The sequence below is a fragment of the Alexandromys fortis genome, unplaced genomic scaffold, assembly GCF_014885135.2.
Source record: "Alexandromys fortis isolate MF-2015 unplaced genomic scaffold, M_Fortis_MF-2015_v1.1 scaffold_122, whole genome shotgun sequence".
NCBI lineage: Eukaryota > Metazoa > Chordata > Mammalia > Rodentia > Cricetidae > Alexandromys > Alexandromys fortis.
The window spans coordinates 2370153-2395925 of record NW_026068004.1 but is presented as its reverse complement, the minus strand read 5'-3'; the positions used below and the strand labels follow the sequence as shown (position 1 = coordinate 2395925).

The following is a 25773-nucleotide window of genomic DNA, read 5'->3' as shown; positions in this document are numbered from 1 at the left end:
TTGCACTCTGTGAATCTTGATCTTGTTCCTGCTGTTCCCTATGCCTCAGTCATGTTCATGCTTCCTGATGTCTGATAGAGCCACTTCAACTGCCTGCCTTGCTTGCCTTCCTAAACTGAGGAATCCTCTCTTGAAATGTTTTAAACCTAGGCTAGCTTCGAATACTCCATATGGCTGAAAATGACCTTGCACTTCTGATCCTCCAGTACCTGCCCTTCCCACCGCCCCCCAAGCTAGGATTACAGAGTCATGATACCACTTGGGGTAAGTTTTATGAATGCTAGACAGGTACTCTACCAACTGAGTTACAGTCTTTGCACTTTCCACTTCAGTTCGTAATATTTGATAAACATCATGTCTCCTTACCAGACTGTTAGATCTGGAGTAAAACTTTACTTGTGCAAAAATATGCAAAAACATATGCAGACATAATGACTGGTGAAAAAGAATGTGTAAAGCATCTGACTTCAGGATCTCCTCCGAGAGAAGAATTACGAAGTATAGGTAGAGAAAGGAAAACCTAGTTTTATCTGAATATTTCTAGTCATGCAGTCTTCCATTTAGTTTCCCATGTAATTAACACCATGGAAATGGAGTCAAATGACAGTACTGTCAACAACAACAACAACAACATGAAGATCACCAAGTAAATCAGCACTGTGCAGCTGACTGTAGCTGCTGTGGTTCTTTATGTCATCTTTCTTCCCTTGAACAAAGGAACACAAGGTCACAAACTATGTTATATGCAACTTTAAAGTTACTTATAAAGGTTTCTTTTCCCTTTAGTTCTTTTATACAGCAATTTATCTGCTATTTATCTTTCAGGTGCCCTTTTTATACTACAAGATGTTGAACTGTAATTTATAATACTTTGAGTAGAGAAAAACTTTGGGTCAAACACTGAATAGAGAAAGATGATGAGAGTAATAAACAAGATGAAACTGACCAAGGTCTAAAGATACCAAGAACAGATGAAAAGAAAACTAAAGTCTGCATAATGCAGACATGAAGTACATATTATCTAGCTGTGTCTACCACCAATTTCAATCACAGTACACTTCAGGACTTAATACTATGTAAGTTATACAATTCAATTCCTCACTCTTTTTCAATAAACTAATTTTTATTCAAATATATGACAATGGTTAGAAAAACTTTAAAAATTTCAAAAAACGGCCCACCAAAGAATAAACAAAAAAATTTTACAACTACCCATGAGTACACAATGACACCATTTTGCTGGGGTGGAGGAATTTGGCACGGTTAAAGTGTTATTCTGGGCATACACAGACAAGGGTTCCTATTTTAATCTCGTCAAATGTTAAAATCTTTACTTCATTAAAATGTCACATTAAGGACTCATTTGATGAACTAGGCCCAAACATATGTGACAACAGCTTGTTCTTGAAATGTATTAATAACAAATAAGAATGAAAAGCTTGCGCTGGCATGCAGGTGTTATGCTGTTGCCTTGTTTGACTTCTTTGCAATGCACAAAAGTCACCCAGTTCTCTGAGACACCTCAGCCAGGTGGGCACCATTAGCTTCCTAGCTGAATCTCAGTTTTCAGAACAAGCAACTGGCTGAGGCAAGAGATTTTCAATTCCAAAAGGGATACCAAGCCTGCTGCTACAGCAAACGTTCTAACCAACAGACTCCATGTGTAGACTACTGATCCTCCTCCATGGCCTACTTCTCTGTTCTGTGTCCTGTACAGGTGCACCAAAAGGAAAAGAAACATGAAAGAGAAAAACCACCCAAAGGAATTTAAAAAAAAAAAAAAGGCACTGAATTGAGTGGGAGTAAAAGCTCTTGATCTTACACAGGCCAGTCCCTAAAAAGCTGAGCTCTTAATAGAGCCCCAAATCTCTGTCCTCAGTTGTTCCAAGAAAAACTAGACTTAGATCCCATGACTGCAGGGGGCAGCAGATGTTCTACAGTGCTTGCCTAAATTATTCCATCAGCCTAATTTAGCTTTAATCAAACTCTGGGAATAAGAATGGGCAAAATAATCTGATTCACCAAGATGACCATGATCTGCTTCAAGAATGCTTTCTAGGAGCTTCAGAATGTGGCTCAGTAGTAGAGGACTAACCTAGCCTTATAAGACCCTGGGTTTGATACTTAGTACTGCAAAAAGGAAAAGAAAAAAGGGGGGAATCGAGCAGAAATAATGCCTTTTAAATTCCTGAAGCCCCCACAAAAGAATACAACTTGGGTTTTTGGTTTCTTTGTTTTTACTCCTTTTTAGGTTTATTTATTTTTTATCTTGTATGTATGCATATTTTGCCTGCACTTAAATAATAAACACCACATACATGGCAAGTGTCTGCAGAGACCAGAGAGGCCCATTCTGGGGATACAGGTGGTTGTGAGGCACTATGTAGTTGCTGGGAACTGCACCAAGGTCCTCTATAACAGCAAGTGCTTTTAACCACTGAGCCATGTCTCATCCAGCCCCAGTATACAGCTTCCTGAAACAGTGGCATAATCATATTTATGAACAAAAAGCCCAGTCACCAAGGCTGCTGCTTTCAAGCATACACTGCCAGGGAACTGAGATATTACTTAGCTAAATCTTACTGTCTGAATTAAGTTTGCCAATGCACACAAAAAAAGAAGCCAACAGCCAGGTGGTGGCAGCACAAGCCTTTAAACCCAGCATTCAGGAGGCAGAGGCCAGCCTGGTCTACAGAGCAAGTTCCAAGGCAGCCAAAACTGTTGTTATACAGAGAAACCCTTTCTCAAAAAACCAAGAAGAGGCCAACGTCAACACTGACTGACCATGCCTGAGAAGAAGTAACAATAGAGCAAGAAATCAAAAATCACCAAGTATCAATGGAGAAGGGGGAACAATACTAAAAATAGGTAACACTAGCATATTAAATAGGTGTGAAAGACCTATCACTTATGCTACAGAAGCTTCACACAGTAACAACTGTGTCAAATTTACGTTCACGCTTAGATTCTAACAGGTCCTATCTTCTTTTTAAAATCCTCATTTCAACATTTACTTGCTCACTACTATTCTACAAGCTTTAACTACTTCTCAAGCTCCCAAATAATCACAGACAGAAAGATCATATAACACAGCAAACAAACAAAAAGCTCCAGTGTACTTTATAAATATTTGGCACACAAACTAAAATCTGTAACCTCTGCTAAGCAATCAGCAATAATTACAACTTACCGATATTAAAAGAAAATGCACATCTCAGTACCCATTCAGAACAGGCTCTCAGTCTTTATTCTGAGAAGCTCCTAAGTTTAAAGATGCTTTTAAAAGTATTCAAATTTTTGAAAAGGCCAGACGGTTCAGTGAGTAAAGCATTTGCCAGGCATGCCTGAGGACCCGAGTGTGATCCGGAAATCCATGTATTAGTGACTATCTATGATCTTAATGTATGCAGTAGCTTGCAGATACAAATGTGCTTACATACGTGCACACACATTTTAAAAATAAAAACAAAATGCAGTCTTATCACTTCATCCTATTCTAAAGTCCTTCATTTGTTTTGTTTTTTTGAAGACCCTCATGTAGCTTAGGTTAGCCTTGAACTCCCTATTTGACAGAAGATAATGACCTCCTGAATTCTCTGGATGAGACCCTTAATTTTTGACAAAGGGGTTAAATTCCTTCATGAGAAATCTTGAAAATCTATGATGGTTCAATAATTGAGATTAACACATGTATTAAATAAATAGGATACAGCTGGTGAGACGTCTCGGCAGGTACTTGTTGAGATCTGAGTTTAATCTCTGAAACCATGACAGTTTTTAAGAACTGACTCCTGAAAGTGGTCCTCTAATTCCCATACATATGCCATTTTATATGCATGCCCACACTTAAACACACACACATACGCAAAATAAAAATTAAAAATAGAATCCTGTTAGCACAAGTAGGAATATGTAAGTGATGGAATCAAACATTATTTTGTAAATCTATCACAACACCAACATTTATTTCTTTGATGTTATACCAATCTCCATAAACATTTTAAGTCTCTCAATTAGCCTTCATCAGTAACAGGCAATATTTATTCATTAATTCATAATGTGCAGAGAATTTTTTTAAAATATTTTTATTTATTTATTTATTATGTATACAATATTCTGTGTGTATGCCTGATGGCCAGAAGAGGGCGCCAGACCTCTTTACGGATGGTTGTGAGCCACCATGTGGTTGCTGGGAATTGAACTCAGGACCTTTGGAAGAGCAGGCAAAGCTCTTAACCACTGAGCCATCTCTCCAGCCCAGAGAATTTTTTTAATATTTATTTATTTATTATGTATACAATGCTTTGTCTGTGTGTATGTCTGCAGGCCAGAAGAGGGCACCAGATCCCATTACAGATGGTTGTGAGCCACCATGTGGTTGCTGGGAATTGACCTCAGGACCTTTGGAAGAGCAGGCAATGCTCTTAACCTCTGAGCCATCTCTCCAGCCTCTGCGCAGAGAATTTAACATACAGGACCTTATTCAAGACTCACCACTGAGTAACACGCTGCAGGGGAGTTAGCTCAGTAGAGCATTTGCCTTGCAGACAAAGTCCTACTTTCCATCCTCAGTACTGAGACCAAGTGGTGTACACCAGTAATCTCAGCACCCAGGAAGCGATTAAAGGTCAAGAGTTCAAGGTCATCCTTGACTCCACAGAGAATCCTAGACCTGGCTGGACTACACAAGGGTTTATCGCAAAATAAAAATAAGGTGGGGGGGGGGGGGACAGCAGATAAAAAGACCCTCCTCCAAGACTTTTAACCTAAGTTGGGCCCACAAATTACCAAGGTGAAATGAGAGAACCCATTGCTGAAACTGTCCTCTAACCTATAATACGCACCATGGCATGATCATGACCCCACACACACAATAAATAAAATCTAATAAAAAATTTCAAGAAAGGAGAAAAAAGTGGGGGGAATGGTTCAGTAAGCAAGTATGTTCAGGCCTAGAGACCTGAGTTTGGATACCCAGCATCCATGTCAAAACGTCAGGCATGGTGTTACAGACCTGTTTGTAACCCTGTAACTGGGAGGCAGAGAAAAAAGGATACTGGGGGCTCACTGGCTAACCACTCTAGCCAATCAATGTAAGCTCCAGGTAAACTTGGAAATCCTGTCTCAAAAGAAAAATAGTGGATGATAAAGGAAATCACTCAAGGTCAAGCCCTGTTCTGAACAAGTGAAAGCACATGCACACAACCCACAAACATTTACAGTCCTACCCTGCAAATTGCTACTTTTAGGTCTTTTTTGAGACACTGGCTGGTCTTGAATAACCTTGCACTTCTGGATCCTCCTGGTTCCCCACACCCAAGTACTGAGAGCACAGGTACGCATCAGCATGCCTGGTTTTTGAAGCGCTAGGAATCAAATCCTGGCTGTTCTGCATGCTCGACAAGCACTCTGCCAATTGAGCGACAGCTGCAGCCTGTTAGGTCCCATGTTTTTAATAAGTTGACTCTAAACAGATGACTTGCCTGTGGGACCTGAACACAGGACTCTTATTTAAATAGTTTATATTGTAGTGTCTCAAAATACTGTCTGCCACCAGAATGAACAAACTAGCTCTATCCCAGCCTCCCTGGCCCTCATCCCTCCTGCTACTTCCAGGAGTTAGGATTAATTTCATAAGGATTTTTGCTCTTTCTGGATATAAAGTTTTCCTGCTTTGTCTAAAAAATGTTCTCAAGTCTAATGTGTTAAATGAGATTTGTTAAGTGTCATTCAACAAAGTACCAAACTGAAGGGTCCAAAAATGCCATTCAACATCCAGGAAACACCTCAGCTGCTTCAAGGTTCACAAAGGGTTCCTGTGTGTGTTTTCACAGGCACTGGGTGACCTCAAAAAGATGGAAAACTTGGCTAGATGTACTAAGCAACTAACTCCTCCACAAAGTTCCAAAACATATAGAGTTTTGTCTCAACCTCCTATTTTTCCCACCTTCAGTTTTATCCCTCTGCTCCAGGCCTCTCTCAGAGCCAATAAGGTCACTGATACCTTCATCTGTTTTTGTAAAACAACATACAACTTGAAACAAGTAATATACACCAACAGCCTACACGAAATATATTTAAATTAAACAGCACTTAAAAAAATAATATAACACACCCTCCTTTCTCTTAGGACTTAAAATTCCCCCAAATTGAGCATTTTCTTACAACCAGCATTCCAGTCCTCCAGGAGTTTCAACTACAACGCTTGAGCACCTGAACACCATTCTCCTCACTGAGAACCCTCTAGATCACACGGTTAACAGAGGAGCAGGCGATGAATTCTCAATCTGTTAGGTAATTCACTCAACTATCCTATCAGAAGAATTTAGTAAATGTTTCCTGTGGGTGGAGGGTGAGAAAGAAATGGCAAGGGAAGAAGAGAACGAATGCAGGCCTATTACTTATGAACTCTGAATCTAAACTCTAACAGATTCCTAGGAACCACTGGACTAGAACACCCAGAAGTACAGTCTTTCATCTTAGAGAGCTTTTCAGTTCAAATCTGCATAAACAAACTTTGTCCTTCAATCTTTCAACTCCCCGGCAGTTTTTCAAGGTCACTTTTCGGAGCGGCTACACAGAGGCCTGCATTCGGAAACTTGGACTACATACCCCACTCCCTTGGAAGTGTCTAAACCGAAACCCCAAAGGATCCTCTCAGGTAAATCCTTTCCTCAAGAGGAAGTAAGGGAAGGCAGATCAACACCTTCCAAACTTCTCCTCTAGCCAGGCCTGCTCCCTTCCCTGTCCAGAGCAGCTGCTGCCTAACTGCTCTACACTCAATCTGCAGCAGGAATGTTCCAATGACCTTCATTCAGTATTTGCAAATAAAGAGAAAAACAAAGAACTGCTTTTTAAAAACCAAGCGTACAACGGATCTTAGTACACAGAACTAATGATTCCACTATTCACAAGAACTGACTTGTTACTGATTAGCAACCTCCATTAGCTTCATAGCCTTAAAGAAGGGGGTAAATATCAAGGGCAAAAGGCTACCTACACTCTTCACTTTTCTAATCACAAACTGCAGGTTAAGTCCCTTAAATATTTCATACTGAAAACAAAAGCATTTTGCTTCAATCATTTTAAAGAACCAAATCAACAGCTGACAAAAATATGATAAGCTTGTCAATTCAAATTTTAACTGGCTTCTAAACTAATCAGCACATTAAACTAACATGAACATTTTACATCAAAGACTTACTCAATGGATTCCTATTATAATAAGAGAGGCAGACAGGTAGATCAAGAAAGTTACAGAATTTCAGGCTGGCATGGGGGCCTTCCCTATTAGAACCTGCATCAGTTACAAATCATATTTTCAAACAAATGAAAGAGCATTAATGTTGCTTCTATCTCTAAAAACATGTGTGACAACAAAGTGCATGGAAATAGAAAAACTCTTAAAAACAACTCAGCTTATTCTGGAGAAAAGCTTCAGTGCACTTGAACAAAGGAAAATTATTTGGAAAACAGTTAAGTTTACCCAATGCAAAGACAGTGCTTTGCTTCTGTATGCCCATGAAAAATGATTAGCCCTTCTTGCATCTGTCTTGTCGATATTAAAGTAGGAAAACCATAGTTGAAGGACATGCAAAATCTAAACAGAGCAAGGTAATCTAGGTGCACCGGGAAGGTATGCATGGAATGTAAAGTGGCCATTTTCTGAAACAGTGCAACTTGCCTATACTCTCTGAAGCTAACAGTCTCTATCATTTCAACACAAAACAAAGAATTAAACTTACCGAGAACTGCATTAATTTTACATGGAGTTATTTATATCTCCTCGGACAGGGAGAATTTAAGTCACTCCTATCCTTCCCCCTAAAAAAGGAACGGAGGACAAAAGGCAGCAGAAGATGCAGAAACCTGAGTCTGGAATGTCCACTCCAGTGAAAACCCGAACAGCTGTCCTCCCACCCCCCAGCAAACTATTCGCCATTTTTCTTTGTCTTTCAGCTGACCCCTGCCTCAGTGAAAAACTCTGAGGCTCCAATGAAGCCTGCAGCCTCCTTCCACTTTAACAGTCAAAGGCATTCAATCTAGCCTGCTATTTGACACCAAACCTTGCCTCCAAAGCTGTCCCATTGGCTGAGCCGGTTTATCAGCTAAGACTACAAAGCTGTGATTGGCTGTTCACGTCATCAGTTACCTCCTTTGTACACTTCCTGTTTTAAAGTTACCTTGAGAAGCAGAACAGGGGTCAGATTCTTCACTTCAAACCCAAGAACTTAAGGAATGGAAATACTCAGCAAATGCACACAGCAGACACTTATGGTCTCATGCGCTTCAAAAACGGAGGAGGGCAAATTTAGAATTGTTCTTAAAAACCAAAGGAAAGGGTCACCACATTTCCCACCCAAAGGATTTCCTATTGGCTACAGAGTTCCATTTAAAAAACTGAACGTAATTTCACTGCTTCTGATTGGCCATGAATAGTGTCTGTAAGATATTGCTACAGTAATCTATGGCAGTAAACCAGAGAAGCAATGGGCACAAGGTTGGAAAGTTGTGACAATCTACCTCCAGGTTTCTACTGACCATTATTATCAGAGGAATAAAACCGGGCAGGGTTAATCAAGAAAAAAACTCAGCCTTCTCAATAAATCAAAGTGAAGCTGTGCCCACCCGATAGTCTTCTGGATTTCTAAAAGGTGCCTGTCTTTGTATTCATGGTAATTTTAAAAGCACAGATTATTACCAAGGTGATGCATTTTATTTTAAAATACTAATAAATCAAAATAGGAAGATTTGGGGGTAATGTATGAAGTTGGTGGCACAGACAGTGGCATTTCAAAAAAGCCCACTACAATGCTCCATTTCAACGTACTGAAAATGTGATGGAGGGGGGATTTGCCTTCTATGACAGCAAAATGCTAAAGCACATACCTGTAATCCCAGTTAACCAGCAGAGAGGATGGTGCAAAAGAATTCAGAATTCCAGTGTGGTCTACATAACAAGACCCTGGTTGGTTGTTTGTTTGTTTGTTTTGTTTTGTTTTGTTTCTGAAATAAGCAGCGGGAGTGATCTCAAGAGAGATTAATAGCTTTACTTGGCTCACTGTTGTTTCTGGAAAAACGCTAGGGTACTGAAGGTCACCAGGGGTAACCTTCAGAGTTACCTACAGATTTTGGACTCCACAACCTAGCTTTTATTTGTTTGTAATTTTTGTTGTTGTTGTTTTGGGTTTTTTTTGTTTGTTTGTTTTTTGAGACAGGGTTTCTCTGTAGCTTTGGAGCCTGTCCTGGAACTAGCTCTTGTAGATCAGGCTAGCCTAGCACAGAGATCCACCTGCCTCTGCCTCCCAAGTGCTGGGATTAAAGGTGTGCGCCACCACCGCCCAGTTCACAACCTAGCTTTTAATTACAACACAGACTAAGCTTGAGTCCCAGTTTGGTCATCTGTAATACACTCCATATACACTGTAGGGACTAAATGTGTTAATATATATAAAGTACACTATGCTGTACTTGAAAACCCATTGAAAAAATATTTAGTGCTAACTGCCATCTAACTCTACCTTCTTGTTTCTTACAGAGGACACCATGCAGAAAGAAAAAAGACTTGTGTTAAGGCCCTAGAACTATTCTGTGGTAATTTCTCTTCTATGCCCTGTATTCCTGCAGCAAGCAATCCTCGGCTGCAAAGAACTATGTAAGAGGACTCCCAGCTGGACCAAAAAAAAAAAAAAAAAAAAAAACCTTGGTTTTTTAGGCCGGAAATCCAGGCCTTTCACCACCAGTCACAGCTGAGGTCTGGTTATTGTTCTAAAAGTCTGCCTTTCAACTCTGTTTTTTGATGTACCAGATTAAACCAATCAAGTCCCTTGCTACTCTGTGAAGGTCTTGGGCATAGTTTGTATTAGTTCTTGGCAGTTTACAAGAAAACATTTCAACTCCTATTTCTCATCAGCAGTCACCACAGTAGAATTCAAACCACAGTGGGAAGAAAACACAAATTATCCTTGAATTTGGCAACCTGACCCATTCACTTTCTCTAGCTGATTCTACCTTAGCCTGATGATTCCCTAGCTGATACTACCTCTGCCTAAGTGCATCATGGGATATCTGGGACTCCATTCTTCCCTGACCCTGTGTCTTGGCAGTCCTCTACACCACACAATTGCATCTATTCGTCCTAAAAAACACTCTCATCATTAAGAAGACCAGTAACTCAGGTTACTCAGTTCAAGCTTCAGTGCTCTCACAGAAGGGTGAGAACTCATGTTCTTGGCCAAAACACTAATTTCTGAATTGTAGCTACCTCCTTAATAGCTGTTTGATCTTAGCCAAGTTACTTAGGCATTCCTGAGCTCATTTCTTCATGCTGAAAGTGATAAAACAGTATTTACTCCCAGGAGAGCTGAGATAAATACAAGCACTAAGCAAATCTGGAATTTGGTACTCAATAAATATCTAAACATACATTTACTACAGTGCTTTATACACACTATAATTTATTTTTAAAAACATCTTTATTACCACAGAAGAGATTCTTCAAAACAGCAACTGTGTCTTTCTACATGTATTCCTGATGCTCAGCATCAATATATAAATCAAGTGCACTTGTAATTCTAGTACTCTCTAGGCAGAAACAGGAGGATTTCCATCAGTTAAAGGACATCCTGGCTGCACATAGTAACTACCAGGCCAACCAGAGCAGCACAACAAAATTCTGTCTCCAAAAAATCAAGTCCCTCCTACCTCCTGAAAACCAGTCTTGACTTTAGCCACAATAGCAATAACGGGATAGTGAGAACTGGGAAAACTGCAGAGTGAATGTCCTATCTAAAGGGGCAAACGCTATCAGCTCTAATAACAATGGTCATGGAGGAATACTGGTCTAGTGCAAAGTGAACTCCAGATTTTTTAAAGACACAAAAGTCAGATTATTTTAATGTCAAACCTTTGTATTTTGATGTATGTTTCAAACTGTTTAAAAAGTTATAAGCAAAAAAATTTTTAAAAGTTATAAGCAAATCAGCTGGGCATGGTGGCCCACACCTTTAATCTCAGCCCTAGGAGGCAGAGGCAGGCAAATTTCTTCAAATTCAAGGCTAGTTTGGTCTCCACAGTGAGTTCCAGGCCAGCCAGAACTACAGATAGCGAATCTCAAAAAAAAAAAAAAAAAAAAAAAAAAAAAGCAAAGGAAAGAAAATCTGAAGCTTTTTACTGCGTTACAGCTTCTGATACAAATCTTTCCCAACTTAGTTCTAAACAACTATTAACTACTCCCCCCCCCCAAAAAAGCACCACCTCAAGGCTTGTTTGTGTTTTGTTTTTATAAGTGTCAACATATTTTCAGAAGAGAACAGAAATAGTTAAACCTGATGGTATAAGCCTGTAATCCTACCTACAGGCTAAGGCAGGAGTATGATAGGATGAAACCTCCTAAAAAAGTAAGAGAAGCCGGGCGGTGGTGGCGCACGCCTTTATTCCCTGCGCTAGGAGGCAGAGGCAGGTGGATCTCTGTGAATTCGAGGCCAGCCTGGTCTGAGTTCCAGGACAGGCTCCAAAGCTACAGAGAAACCCTATCTTGAAAAACCAAAAATAGGGCTGGAGAAATGGCTCAGTGGTTAAGAGCATTGCCTGCTCTTCCAAAGGTCCTGAGTTCAATTCCCAGCAACCACATGGTGGCTCACAACCATCTGTAATGAGGTCTGGTGCCCTCTTCTGGCCTGCAGACATCCACACAGACAGAATATTGTATACATAATAAATAAATAAATATTTAAAAAAAAAAGAAAAACCAAAAATAAAAAATAAATAAAAAACAAAAGGAGCTGACTAGTAGTTCAGTGGTACGGCACTTCCTACAAACACACACAGGTTCAATCCTAACTACAAAACAATAACGACCACCCTAACAAGATCCTCCCTAAAGGCAGCCTAGGAACAGTTAGAGCAATGAATTATCGTCATACAAACATGTAGCGCTGGTGCTTAGGAAACGGTTACTTGGGCTACACAAAGAAAATCTGTTTGGAAAAAAAAAATGGTTATTCAATGAATGAATGGGAGGGAAGGACCTTTGATAGATGATAAATTCTAAATTATTCTATTAAAAAAACCCTACAAGGCCAGTCTAAACTGCAGGGGGCCAGCCAGGATACATCGTGAGACTCTGCTAACAAGGGAGAAGTGCAGGTACAGATAAACCAAAGCATAAATTGAGACCAATGGATGAAAAATTATTCTGGAGGAACTTAGTTCAGCTCTCAGCTGTCCAAACATGGGGACAAGCTGCCTGGAAAGCTATGAATGGGACTGTTAGTCACAGGCTGTCTCTACACTTGACAAGAATATGTAAAGACAAGAGAAGAAAAAGAACAGCAATGTAGAGCAGCACACAAAAAAGCCCAGACTTTGCACCTAGCAGATTTAGACTCCAATTCCTTACCATCATGACTGTGTAGCAGATGCCTCAAGCTAGTTACTAAAGCTCCACTGCAACCAGTCTCCTGTATTGCAACAGCTTACAGAGTTGGAAGATCAAAATCATTTTTTTTTCTTCAACAAATACTTACAGGCACAGACAGTACTAAGCCCTGAGTCTCAAACCAGACACAATGTCTGTCCTCAATGGGATTAAACTCTGTTGTAAGAAATTTAACCCAGGGATCATGATGCCAAGTTAGTTACAAGGGCATACACACAGTGCTAACAGGAGGATACGCAGAGAACCTCACCATGGCCCTATTAAACGCCAGGCTGCTCAGAGGGCTTCCTGGGGGAGTTAAGATCTCATAGAATAAGAGCCCTTGGTATGACAGCAGCCAGCGGTGAAAAATATGAATGGAAAGCCAAGCACGCCGGTGTATACATGCGTGACCTCATCACTCACAAGGCGGAGGTCAGTCTGGGTTGAATAGTGTACTAGACCCTGCCTCAAAAGAGAGAAGGGGCCAGGTATGGTGATACACACCTTTAATCCCAGCATTTGGTAGGCAGAGACAGGAGGATCTCTGTATGTTCTGTGCCAGACCTGATCTATACATTGAGTTCCAAGATAGTTAGGACTAAATAGGGAGAGCCTGTTTAAAAAAAAAGGGAGGTGAGAAAAAGGGAAATAGCAAGGAGAGGAGAGGGAGTAGGGGAAGATGGAAGAAAAGAGAACTCTTTTTTTGAACCAGTAAGACTCAGTGGTTATGATGTTATTTTATCACTACTACTCCATGTATGGTCTGCAGAGTTCAGAGGACAGCTTCTGGAAGTAGGGTTCTCTTTCCGCCTGAGGGTCTAAGGATCAAACTTAGGTCATTAGGCTTGCAAGGTAAACAATTTTACCCACTCAGTCATTTTGATGGCCCAGAACTCAGTAGTTAATAATACATGCAGAATAATATGCCTGTTACATGCTCAAAGAGATACTATTAATTATAATTTATTATCAATTAAATTGGATAACCTTTAAAATAATAATCTCTAACTGTGTCACTTTTGAGATATATCTCAGTCTCAGAAAAGTCCTTTCCCAGTATAGGCCCAGCTGTCCTGCACAGACTGCTCTAGAGCTCTCACCCAAGCTCCACTATACGATGGTCATAACACACACGTACAGAGGTACAGAGGCTTGACTGATATCTGTAAAATAAGGAACTAGATTTCACTTGTTTACTATTCAGTAACACATTTTTGTAGAAGGAAAGATTCCAGGCAACTCTTTTGGGCTAGCCTTCCAAAACAGTTAAAGAGTTTAATGCACTAGCTGGGTGTGGTAGTTCATTACTTTAGTCCCAGCACTAGAGAGGCAGAGGCAGGATATCTGTAAGAGGCCAGCCTGATCTACATAATGAGTTCCAGGACAGCCAGAGCTATGCAGAGATCCTACCTTAAAGAAAGGAAGGAAGGAAGGAAGAGACAGAGAAAGAGAAAGTTTGCTGCACATTTTCCTTTCTAAATTTAGTATTACTGAAAACATTAAATATCATCATTAACAAAATATTCTGCCTTCCAGAGTACTGCCAACCAAGCACACACTGTTTCTTAAACTGTCCATTTCATAAGGAATAAGTTCTATGGTTAGTGAGCCCCCTTGGGAGAGTAGTACTTTTTAAGACAGAAGTGACAAAGCATTCAACTGTGAAGATAGTATATACCTCTTAAGCCTTCATTCTTTAAAAATGGACATCATACACATTCTTTTTTTAATATTTATTTATTATGTATACAATATTCTGTCTGTGTGTATGCCTGCAGGCCAGAAGAGGGCACCAGATATCATTACAGATGGTTGTGAGCCACCATGTGGTTGCTGGGAATTGAACTCAGGACCTTTGGAAGAGCAGGCAGTGCTCTTAACCTCTGAGCCATCTCTCCAGCCCCCCATCATATACATTCTTAACACTGAGCAAAGAATCTCACTTTGCCAGGCTGTGGTGAAGCATCCCTTTAATCCCAGCACTTGGGAGGCAGAAGCAGGTGGATCTCTGCAAGTTCAAAGCCAGCCTGGTCTACAAGAGCAGATTCTAAGACAGGCTCTAAGGCTACAGAGAACCCCTGTCTCAAAAAAACAAAAACAAAATAAATAAACAAATAAGCAAAGAATCTCATTTCATACAGCTACCTGGACACTTTGCAGCTCCTGAGTCTAGGAATTGGGGCAATTAAGTACCATGAACAGCTTTAGAAACTTATAGCTTTCCACCAGTGACATGATAGAAAACACTCTATGTGGCCAGTTGATGGTGGTGCTCATCTTTAATTCCAGCACTCAAGAGGCAGAGGCAGGTGGGTCTCTGAGTTCAAGGCCAGTTTGGTGTACCCGGTGAGTTCCAGGACAGTCAGAGCTGTTACACTAAGAAATCCTGTCTTCAAATACCAAAAACCACCAGGCAGTGGTGGCACAAGCCTTAATCCCAGCACCTGGGAGGCAGAGGCAGGTGGATCTCTGATTTCAAGGCCAGCCTGATCTTCAGAGCAAGTTCCAGGACTGCCAGGACTGTTTCACAGAGAAACCCTGTCTGAAAAACCAAAACAAACAAAACCACTCTATTTGTAGCATCATTTCCTGAGTCATCTATCTCATTTCTTCTCTTATTGAAACACTGTTCAAGATCACTATTTCTGGTTCTAATCTCAGAACAACCCTTGAATCTTACACACTACTGACTTTAAATGGGCAGGGTAGCTTAAATAAGACACCTTTATGTACCTTAGACATTGAAAATTTAAACCTTTAGTTTAAAGCTATTCTAGAAATATTCAAGTGCAGAAAAGGTAGACTGTAGTTCATCTCTCTAAACTACACTTGAAGGTTATCCATTAGAAAGTTCTCTTTGCAGACTGGGAGCATAAACCCAATACTGAGCAGGGTGGTGGTGGTGCACACCTTTAATCCCAGCACTCAGGAGGCAAAGGCAGGTGGATCTCTGTGAGTTCATGGCCAGCCTGATCTACAGAGCAAGTGCCAGGACAGACTCCAAAGCTACAGAGAAACCCTGTCTCAAATAATAATAATAGTAATAATGATGATGATGGTGGAGGTGACCACAAGTGCTTCTCAAAGACCACATATCACTGTTGAGAAAAATGAAAGGTGGAAGGGTGTGAACAAATCTTGCAACCTGACAAAAAGTTCTGCAGGCAGGAAGATTTTTTTTTTTAAACAGAATGTTATCTTCTGCTTACTTTAAAAAAAAAAAAAAACAAGTTTGACCAGTGACTATAAAACACACAAACCAAAATCCAACTTCCAGTAAAATTTTCTGCCATTAGAGAATCTAAATTCTCTGAATAGAATAATACTGGTTGTTCTCCAGCACTCGGGAGGCAGAGGCAGGCGGATCTCTGCGAGTTCGAGACCAACCTGGTCTACAGAGCTAGTTCCAGGACAGGCTGCAAAGCCACAGAGAAACCCTGTCTCGAAAAACCAAAAAAAAAAAAAAAAAAATACTGGTTGTTCTAACTTTAATAATTGCTTCTAGCAAATGTGAAACGCTTTTCATTCCACCATCTATACCTGGCTGCAACTGGGAGTTAACAGAGGCTATCATAAGACAACTTTTCCCTGAAACAAATTACCCAGCCACTTTGAGCATGTAGAAGTTTAAGACTGACCTCACATTGGCCCATGGAAAATCAGCCTCTAGGCCACAACAACCCAAATGATTGATGTCTCTCCTTTCTATCAGTGGTTGCTCCCCCATGTGGAATCCTGCTGCACACAAAGGAGGAGAGAACTACAAAAGACCTTCTTGTCAAGAAAGCTCTCACTGGATGTTGGTTAGAATGGCACATTCTATGCTGTTCTAAAAAGAAAATAATGAGTTCTCTCATTTATTAAGGTTCACAATGTTATCTTCTCATATGCTATTATACTCATTTTTTGTAATTACAACTAAAACTCAGACAATACCACAGCACACAGAGTAGAGACTGCAGAAATGTCAGGGACACAATCAGCTGCTATCCCAACCTTTCCCATAGGCACTTTGTGGTCAAAGATGGAATCCATTTCCTCCTGCAGATAATCCACTGAAAATAAGAGGGTGCTTTCAGTCTGAAATGAGCTGTATGCTAACCTTCCTAACTTGTCCCAGTTCATGCATGAGAAACTGAGTAAGCAAAAAAGCTATAAGACATTAGGTAACTCACAATCTGTTCTCTCTAAAACAAGTAGAAAGGAAAAGAACAACTTGCTAGTTAAGGAAGGTCCTTTTGGGGATAGGGGGGCAGGTTTGGGATTTTTGGTTTTTCAAGACAAGGTTTCTCTGCAGCTTTGGAGCCTGTCCTGGAACTCGCTCTGTAGACCAGGCTGGCCTCGAACTCACAGGCAAGATCCGCCTGCCTCTGCCTCCCAAGTGCTGGGATTAAAGGTGTACACCACCGCCGCCCAGCAGTAGTGTTCTCAAATTGGAATAAAATTCAAAGTCATTTGTAACCCTAAGCATGTCCTCTGCCATTTTCCTTTGAATGAATGAGGTGAGCTTGAACTTATGACTTGAAGTCATCACTGGAATCATGTGGTAGTGCACTTTCCTGCATGTAACTCTGGGCACTGTACCAAAGGGGCTAAAGAAAAAGTCAAAATATACTCTGTAGACTAAATATTCAAGAGGCTGGGACAAGAGGATTCCAAATTAGAGGCTAGCTTGAGCTACATAGAAAGATCCTGCCTTTACTTTTATCTCATTTTTTTTTTTTGGTTGTTGTTTGCTTCTTTGTTTTGTTTTGTTTTTCAAGACAGGGTTTCTCTGCACAAAAGTCCTCGCTGCTGTCCTACAACTAGCTCTTGTAGACCAGGCTGGTCTCAAACTCAGAGATCTGCCTGTCTCTGCCTCCATGAGATGGGATTAAAGGCATGTGCCACCACTGTTCAGATATTTTTATTTCATTTTAATTAACTAATTAATTTAGAGACAAAGTCTCATATATCAAAGTGTGGCCTCAAACTCCTGAGCCTTCCTTCTCTACCTTCTGGGTGCTAGGATTACAACTATGCATTACTAGGTCCAGTTTATTTGATGCTAATGGTCAAATCCAGGGCTCACTACATGCTAGGCTCATGCGCTACCATCTTGAGTTGCATCCCCAGTCCAACAGCTGGCTTTAAAGGGTCATCTCTTCCACAGGTGAGGCAATGCTGTCCAGTGGAATGAAGTCACCTATCCAATAATTGAGGACAGACACAGCTTATGGCGTGTCTTTGCAAAGCTAAGTGACCTTGACAAGGTTCTCTCACTCTTTAGAACCTCAACACACAAGAATATGCTTTAAAACAGCTGCAGATAGCTTTCTGAACTAAAATGCAAGTGTTTTTCTTTTCCACAGCAAGGTATCTATGGTACCAAGGTAATACAGACTTTAAAAATAAAGAATGGCCATGTGGTGGTAGCACACACCTTTAATCCCAACATTTGGGAGGCATGAGCAGGTGGATCTCTGAGTTCCAGGACTGCCAGGTTTAGATAGAGAAACCCTCAAATAAATAAATAAATAAATAAATAAATAAATAAGGGCTCCAGCTAGTCAAGGTGGCACCCACCTTTAATCCCAGCATTCAGGAGAAAGAGATGGATCTCTATGAGTTCTAGGCCAGCCTGGTCTGCATAGTGAGACCCTATCTCAAAAATAAAATATAAAAAGCTCCAGGTTGGCAAAATGGCTAACCAAATAAGGGCTCTAGCCACAAAGCCTGAAGACTGAAATGCAACACATAGATTTCACACGTTGGAAGGAGAGAACATGCACCTACAAGCTGGTTTCTGACCTGAAGCATGCTATGGCTCACACAGACAAATATACAAATAAATTAACAATTTCAAAATAAAAAAATAAAAGCTCCAACATACAAGCATGGCAGGGCTCTCTGGGTAATCTCATCAGTTAGAAGGCAGAGTCAGAAGAAGGGTAAGGAATCAGTTACACAGTGAGTTCAAGAGTAGCCTGGACTACATGAAACCTTGTCTCAAAAAGGGGGGGGGGACAGAAGAAAAGGTAGGAGGGGAAGGGAGAAGATATAAAGCTGTAAGAAGAGGAACTCTGTAAATAGTGCAGAAATTGAGAATTACAGACCTAGGTCTGGATCTGGACTCAGTCACTTACTAGCTGTGAACTTAATTCCTAGTGGTTTTGTTTTGCTTTTAGAGAGTCTACACGGTACAGGTTGACCTCAAATTCCTGGGCTCAAGCAAGCGTCCCACCTTACTCAGCGTGGCTGGGACTTCAGTAACACTGCACCAGGCGCAGTGCACCTGACTCCAGCAAATGACTGAACTGTTTCCTCAGAGAATGAATAGCACTGCCATCATGTGTGTGACGTAAAATGCACATGTACCCCAGCTAGTAGAAAGCAAGCACTCAATACAAAGTAGTAATAGCTCTATTATTCCTGAGTTTGATCCACGGACCATTAGAGATTCAGTACCTCTGAACTGAAAGTAAAATTTTAGGGATGGGATGTGGCTCTGCTGGTAGTGTTTGCCTATCATGCACAAAGCCCTGACTCTGTCTTCTAAGAGCAGAAAACTTTCATATGAAACATCTCAAAACTAGCATAATCCCTGCCCCTGCAACCCCTAACTTCCCAATTACGCAAAGACCTTCTAGAGCCTACTTAATGCAATGCTAAATTTGGCATTCAGTGCCTAAAACCTGACACAACTGCCCAATGAAATCCCTGTTTACCTGTTTCTCACACCCCCATGCCAAGGGCCCAGAATGGACTCCGGGGCTCAACTCATACCCTCCGAGTTTCACAACCTGAATTCTACAGGATCCTTAGTCTGACTCTGTGTTTTGGGTTCTCAGACCCTCTACTCCCATACCATGCACTCAGACTTCTATGCAGGGTCATTCCCAAGCACGTCTAGCACCCCTAGATCTCGAAGACCTTTCTTCGGTAACTCCCGTTCCAGTGTTTACAAACCAGGGACCTACACGCCCCCATCGTGTAGCTAGCTGAGTGCCTCTGGAATTAGGAGTGTCCCCTTTTGCAGCCCGTACCCAGGCTACCATTCTTTCTCTCTCCTTAAGCCCTTCGGCTTCGCCCCAGAGTCTCCTCGCCACGCTGGCATGAGAGGGATGGTCGTCCCGACCGCCCGAGCCTGAGCAGTTAGCTAGCATCCAGACAGCCGCCAATTCCTTCATCACCCCCCAGGCCGGAGCCGGCGTGACCAATAAGGTGCCAGGTCCGCGGCCTCCCCGCCGCCGACCAATCACGAGCGAGCCCCCCCGCAGTCGCCTTCCGCCAATGGGAGAAAGCCCGCGGGCCCAGGCGCACGGACCCCGCGAGCGCAGCCGCGGCGACAGCGGCGGGCCCGGCGAAGACACAACATGGCGGCGACAGGCCCGACCGAAGTGCCGCAGCGGCCGCAGAGGAAAGTGAGCTCTCCGCCAAAGGCGGGAAGCACCGCCCCCACTGCCGGCCGCCGCCGCCCTGTCCACCCTCCTCGTCCCAGCTCCCATACACTCACAGGCTTCTGCTCCGGAGTCCAGCAAAGAAAGCAGCCGCCCCCGCGCCGCTGCGCCGTCGGGCAATGCAGAGGCCCGGGCGCGGTGGAGGGGAGGGGGAAGCGTGCGTCACGGAAAACGGAGCGCGCGCGGAGCGGGGGCGCAAGCAAGATGGCGGCCGCGCCGTTGTACCCTCTCTTCCCCCCCCCGCCCCTCCCCCTCCGCGCCTTGACTCTTAGCACTGCGTAGTGCGCAGCGGCTGAGCCGCCTGAGGTCTCGCGAGAATTAAAAAGGGCCGACTGCCCAGCAAAACGGAATAGTGAGATCTGAGACTTTTCTGACCCCGCCCCCTCCCCGGGGCTCTGGAAGCGTTTCCTGGTGCCCTCCGAGGACTTTGTTTTCCTGAAGATCTCCGCTTTGAAGTGCCTGCTTCTGAATTTTAGCAAATAGTTTTCCGTGTTTTGTTTTGAAAAGAAATGAATGGTAGGGGGAAGAAGGACTTCGCCAGTATTCCAAGTTTAAAAACTCGCCGGGGCCGGTGAGATGGCTCCGCAAACCTGACAAGCTAAATTCGATCCGTAGAATGCTGGATGAACCAAAAAGGAGACTCCTGAAAACTGTTCTCTGATCTTATGTGCGCCCGCAGAAGCGCTCACACACACTAATGAATGTAACTTAAAGATATTTTCTTTTCTTAAATTTTTATTTATTTTATTTTCGAGACAGGGTTTCTCTGTAGCTTTGGAGCCTGTCCAGGAACTAGCTCTTGTAGACCAAGCTGGCCTCGAACTCACAAAGATCCTCTGCCTCCCGTGTCCTGGGATTAAAGATGATATTTTCAAACCTGAGTGTTAGGAATTGGCATAAAAGATTAAAGATGGTTGGGAGGTGGTTCAATTAGTGCCTGCCACACTCAATGAAGACCATAGTTAGATCCCCAACACCCATGTAAAAAGCTAGTACAGGGGTCCTCCCATAATTGCAGGGCTAGAAAGGAAATCAGCCTGCCTAGCTGAATCAGCAAGCTCCAAATTCAGTGAGAGACCCTCTATAAAAATGGGTTAGAGTCAGGCATGGTGGTACATACCTTTAATCCCAGCATCTGGGAGGCAGAAGCAAGAGGCTCTCTGAGTTTGAGGCCAGCCTTGCCTAGAAACCGACTTCCAGGCCTGCCAGAGCTACACTGGGACACCCTGTGTCAAAAAATAGGGTGCAGTTGCCATTGAAGATGTCCAGATGTTGCCTTCTGTGGCACATTCATACCCACGCAAATACACACATAAATATTGTAGAGCTAGGTGTGGTGAAACATGCCTCTAATACTAGCACTCAGGATACTGAAGCTCAGGAATCATAATATGGAAGCCAGCCATTTGCCTGGGACGGTGGGGGGTAGTATTTCACCAGTTTACTTTTTATTTTGGACAGGGTCTTGCTGTAACTGGTTGTTTTGGTGTTCATAATGTAGTCCACTCTGGCCTTAAGCTCAGGAAAGTCTTCCTTGCTTAGCCTCTGGTGTCCTGGAATTACAGACATAAATTACTATGCCCAGCTCAAAAAACATTTTTTTTTACTCAAAACTGTAATAAGAAATTGTACTTTGGCCCACACCTTTAATCCCAGCACTCGGGAGGCAGAGGCAGGCAGATCTCTGTGAGTTTGAGGCCAGCCTGGTCTACAAGAGCTAGTTCCAGGACAGTTTCTAAAGCCACAGAGAAACCCTGTCTCGAAAAACCAAAAAAAAAAAAAAAAAAAGAAGAAGAAGAAAGAAAAAGAAATTGTACTTTGACTGAGCTGTGGATGCAGCTGAGCAGTAAAGTCATTAAAATGCTTAAGGTCCTGGGATATGTTCCAGCACCAGAAAGAAAAGGAGGCAGGCCTGAGGATGCAGTTCAGAGTGCTTGCCTGATATGGAAGCCCTGGGTTCAATCCCCAGCCTGGCACAAAACCTGGTGTGATGGTTCATTCCTTTTAATCCCAAAACTCTGGAAGTAAAAGTAGAAGGATCAATGTTAAATTTCAATCCCCACCTCACACACACACCAGACAAACGCTGAGTGCCTATTCAACATATCAAAGCAGACCTTGCCTCCCTAAGCAAAGCTCCCAGTATTCTTCAGTCCCTACTTGTTACAGGGTATGGGTGGCATACTCTACCTTCTACCCTGAACTCTCCAGCCCAGGGGCTGGGCTGCCCTTCTCCCAGAGGCTCTACCCTATATGATCTAGACTCTTTTGTAGCTTTGGTCTCCTGGCTGCTACACCTGTCCATACCCCCCTCTTCCCCCTACACACAACAAATACACACACAGGGCCCAGATTAGCCTCAGCATGTCCACTCTGAGACTCTCACAGATGCCCCCGCTTCTACTACCCTCTCTCATCTACAATAACCTTTCTCCTCCACCATGCCTAGGAGTAGTCATGACCTTTCCTTTCCTATGTCTTTTTTTTTTTTTATTCAATCAGAAGTGCAAAATCAAGTCAACTAAATGGTTCAGCCAAGAAAGGCACTTTGCCTTCAAGCCAGACAACCAGAAATCAGTGCCTTGAGGCCCGTGTAGGGGGAGAACAGACTCAGGCAGTTTTTCTATCAACTCCACTAGTGTTACATGCAAACCCCCACAAACACACACACACACACACACACACACACACACGAGAAAAAAATATGTTGTTCAAGGTAATCCTCTGCTATGTTTAAAGGGTGAGGAGGTTGATATAGAGAAATAAACTTAGCTAAACAAAGAAAAACTTGATAGGTTTGCCAGTATTTATTAGAAAGTTATGTTTGTGAAAACTGTGCATGAAACAGTCCAAATAATTAGAGATTATTTATTATACTGTAATCAAGTATGGACAGCATGTAGGAGCTGCAGATCGTGTCCCTTCAGAGCCTGACAATTAGGTTGCTCCTAGAATTATACTAAATCCAAGTCTATGTAGGAGAGGAAATTAGCCAACAGCTACCTCCTTAAGAAATAATACAGCAGGGTGGTGGTGGTGCACACCTCTAATCCCAGCACTCAGGAGGCAGAGGCAGGTGGATCTCTGTGAATTCAAGTCCAGCCTGGTCTACAGAGGAGTTCCAAGGCAGCAAGGGTTATTACATAGAGAAACCTTGTCTCTAAAAAAAACAAAGAAAAGAAAAGAAAATAATGCTGGAGCACTGGCCAAACAGAAAAGTCCACTTACAGGGGCTGATGAGATGGCTCCGTGGTTAAGACTGTGTACTGGCCGGGCAGTGGTGGAGCACACCTTTAATCCCAGCATTCGGAAGGCAGAAGCAGGCCTGATCTACAAAAGCAAGAGATACACAGAGAAACCCTGTCTTGAAAAACAAAAAAGACTGTAAACTGGTCTCTTGCAGAGGGCTTGAGTTCAGTTCCCAGCTTCCATGGGGGAATTCACAACAACCTGTAACTCCAGCTCCAAGGGATCCAATACCTTCCTCTGGAATTTTTTGGGTAGCCTGCACATACCTACACATAGACACAGATAATTAATTAAAAATAATAAAAAGTAGCCAGGCAGTGGTGGCACACACCTTTAATCCTAGCACTCGGGAGGCAAAGACAGGCGGATCTCTGTGAGTTCAAGGGCAGCCTGGCCTACAAGAGCTAGTTCCAGGACAGGCTCCAAAGCTACAGAGAAATCCTGTCTCAAAAAACCAATAATAATAATAACAACAACAACAATAATAAAAAGAAGTCCACTTAGAGTGGGCATGTAGCTCCATGATAGAACATGTATTCACTGTGCACAGCCCCTGGGGTTAGAGCCATAGCACATAAATGGTAGAAGAGAAGAAAAGGAGAGTCCATTTAGGATCCTAAAGATAGCCTGTACTGCTTCACTTGCTGGTTTCTGAAGATTGTATTGCAGGGGATTACAGGGAAGGGGAGTTAGCAGGGAACAGAAGGCATTTGCCAGCACTAAAGTATTTTGGTATTTTCATGGTCAGTAGTATAACTGATAACAATACAGTAGGAACACGGGATGAATATGAGCCTTTGTTCTGGATTGGGTTGTTATCCACAGTCTTTGTGCCTCCCTTTTTAAAGTCCTTCCAGTGTGGCAAGTTCCTAGGGAACTGCACTTCAAACCTTAATCAGTAAGTATGACTTTGTTTCGAAGTTTGGATGGCTAGATTGTTAGATGTGTTTGTTGTTAGTTTTTAATTCAAAATTTTTAAATTTGTATATTTGTGAGATGTACTCTGTGTACATGTTCATGTAAATATACATACATGCATGCAGAGGCCGTTGCCCTTGGTTGCACCCCAGAACTTCCTCTATGGCTTTCCACCTTGGTTCTCTCCTTGATCCTGAGGTCCATCAATTGAGCTAGAGTGACTAGCTAGAAAGCTCAGGGGATCTATTTCTGTTCCACCTATGCTGTATTACAGATGTGCACCATGACACCTGGCTTTTACACGGGTTTTGTTTTGTTTGAAATGAGGCCAGAACTCTTTTGTCTCCACCTCTCTAGTACCAGGCATGTGACACCAATTTAGCCCTGTTTTGATCAAGGAAATAGGAACAGAAGGTTGGAGATGTACCTAAGTAGCAGAGTTTTTGTCTAGTTCTTACCTGGTCTGCACAGGGCCTTTAGCCCAGTACTGGAAGTGTGAGGGGAGACAGGGCTTCACGTAACCCAGATTAGCCTTGAACTTGCAATATTGTCAAAGATAATCTTGAACTTCTGACCTTCCTACTTCTACCTCCCAAGCGCTGGCATGAAACCCTTCCAGGCAGAAATTTATGAAGTGTACATGCTCCTGCCTTATTAGTTTTCCCCTGAAGCACATCACAAATAAATCTGCTTCTCTAAGAATGAAAATGAGCAGAGGCACAGCTAATGTATATGATATATAACATCATTTGAGCAAGAAATAAATCTTCCTTATAAGCCGCTGCGACTCCTTTCGTTGCTGCCACAGCTGTCTCTGGGAGTAAGCCAAGAAGAGCTCATCTGCAGACATGATCATGAAACAAAATAAACTCTGGTCAAGTCATGTGGGAAGATTTTCAAGGAAGGCGAGTGTGAATAATACAATTTAAGAAATGGAGGCTTAATCGGTTTTGTTCAGTGATCCGATTATACCATTTGGAGAGATTTTTTTTGAGTCAAAGGGCTTGATCAACAGTGGTATCCCAAACCAAAGTAGTCCCAGAAGGTAACTGTGGTGGTTTGAATGTAATTGAGCCCCATAATCTCACAGGGAATGGCATTATTAGGAGGTGTGGCTTCATTGGAACTTATATAGCCTTGTTAGAGGAAGGTATCACTGTGGGGGCAGACTTTGAGGTTTCCTTGCTCAGGATATTGCCCAATAAGTCAATTTCCTGTTGCCTGCAAGATGTAGGACTCTCAGCTACTCCTCCAGCACCATGTCTGCCTGGATGTAGCCATGCTCCCTGCCATGATGATAATGGACTGAACTTCTGAAACTGTAAGCAAACCACCACAATTAAATGTTTTCTTTATAAGAGCTGCCATGGTCAAGGTGTCGTCTCACGGCAATAAAAACCAAAACTAAGCCGGGCAGTGGTGGCGCACGCCTTTAATCTTAGCACTCTGGAGGCAGAGGTAGGCAGATCTCTGTGAGTTGGAGGCCAGCTTGGTCTACAAAATGAGTTACAGGACAGTCAAGGCTATTTCACAGAGAAACCCTGTCTCGAAAAACTAAAGCCAAAACAAATCAAAAAACCCAAACTAAGACAGTAACATTGACATTGGACATACATATTTTATATGTGTGTGCATATATATTATATATACATATATATATATAATTAAAGTGGCTTACAGGCTGTGGTCCAGTTAGTATGATAATACTGTCTCCCAATAGAAAGAATCCAGTAGTTGTTCAGTTTA

At 42.3% G+C, this 25773-nt stretch overlaps 1 protein-coding gene across 2 annotated transcripts in view; it reads right to left on the bottom strand.

Moving 5' to 3' along the window:
• The window catches only part of Nfyc (nuclear transcription factor Y subunit gamma), a 66666-nt gene extending 46546 nt beyond the window's left edge, over positions 1-20120 (bottom strand). The window contains exon 1 of one of the 2 annotated variants that reach the window (XM_050161299.1): positions 19917-20120. The gene's annotated coding sequence lies outside the window, so the exon portion shown is untranslated. Of the gene's footprint in view, positions 1-7745; positions 7973-19916 lie in introns of those variants that run through there. The other variant, XM_050161300.1, reaches the window with a different exon arrangement.
• Between the last annotated feature and the right edge of the window lie 5653 nt (positions 20121-25773).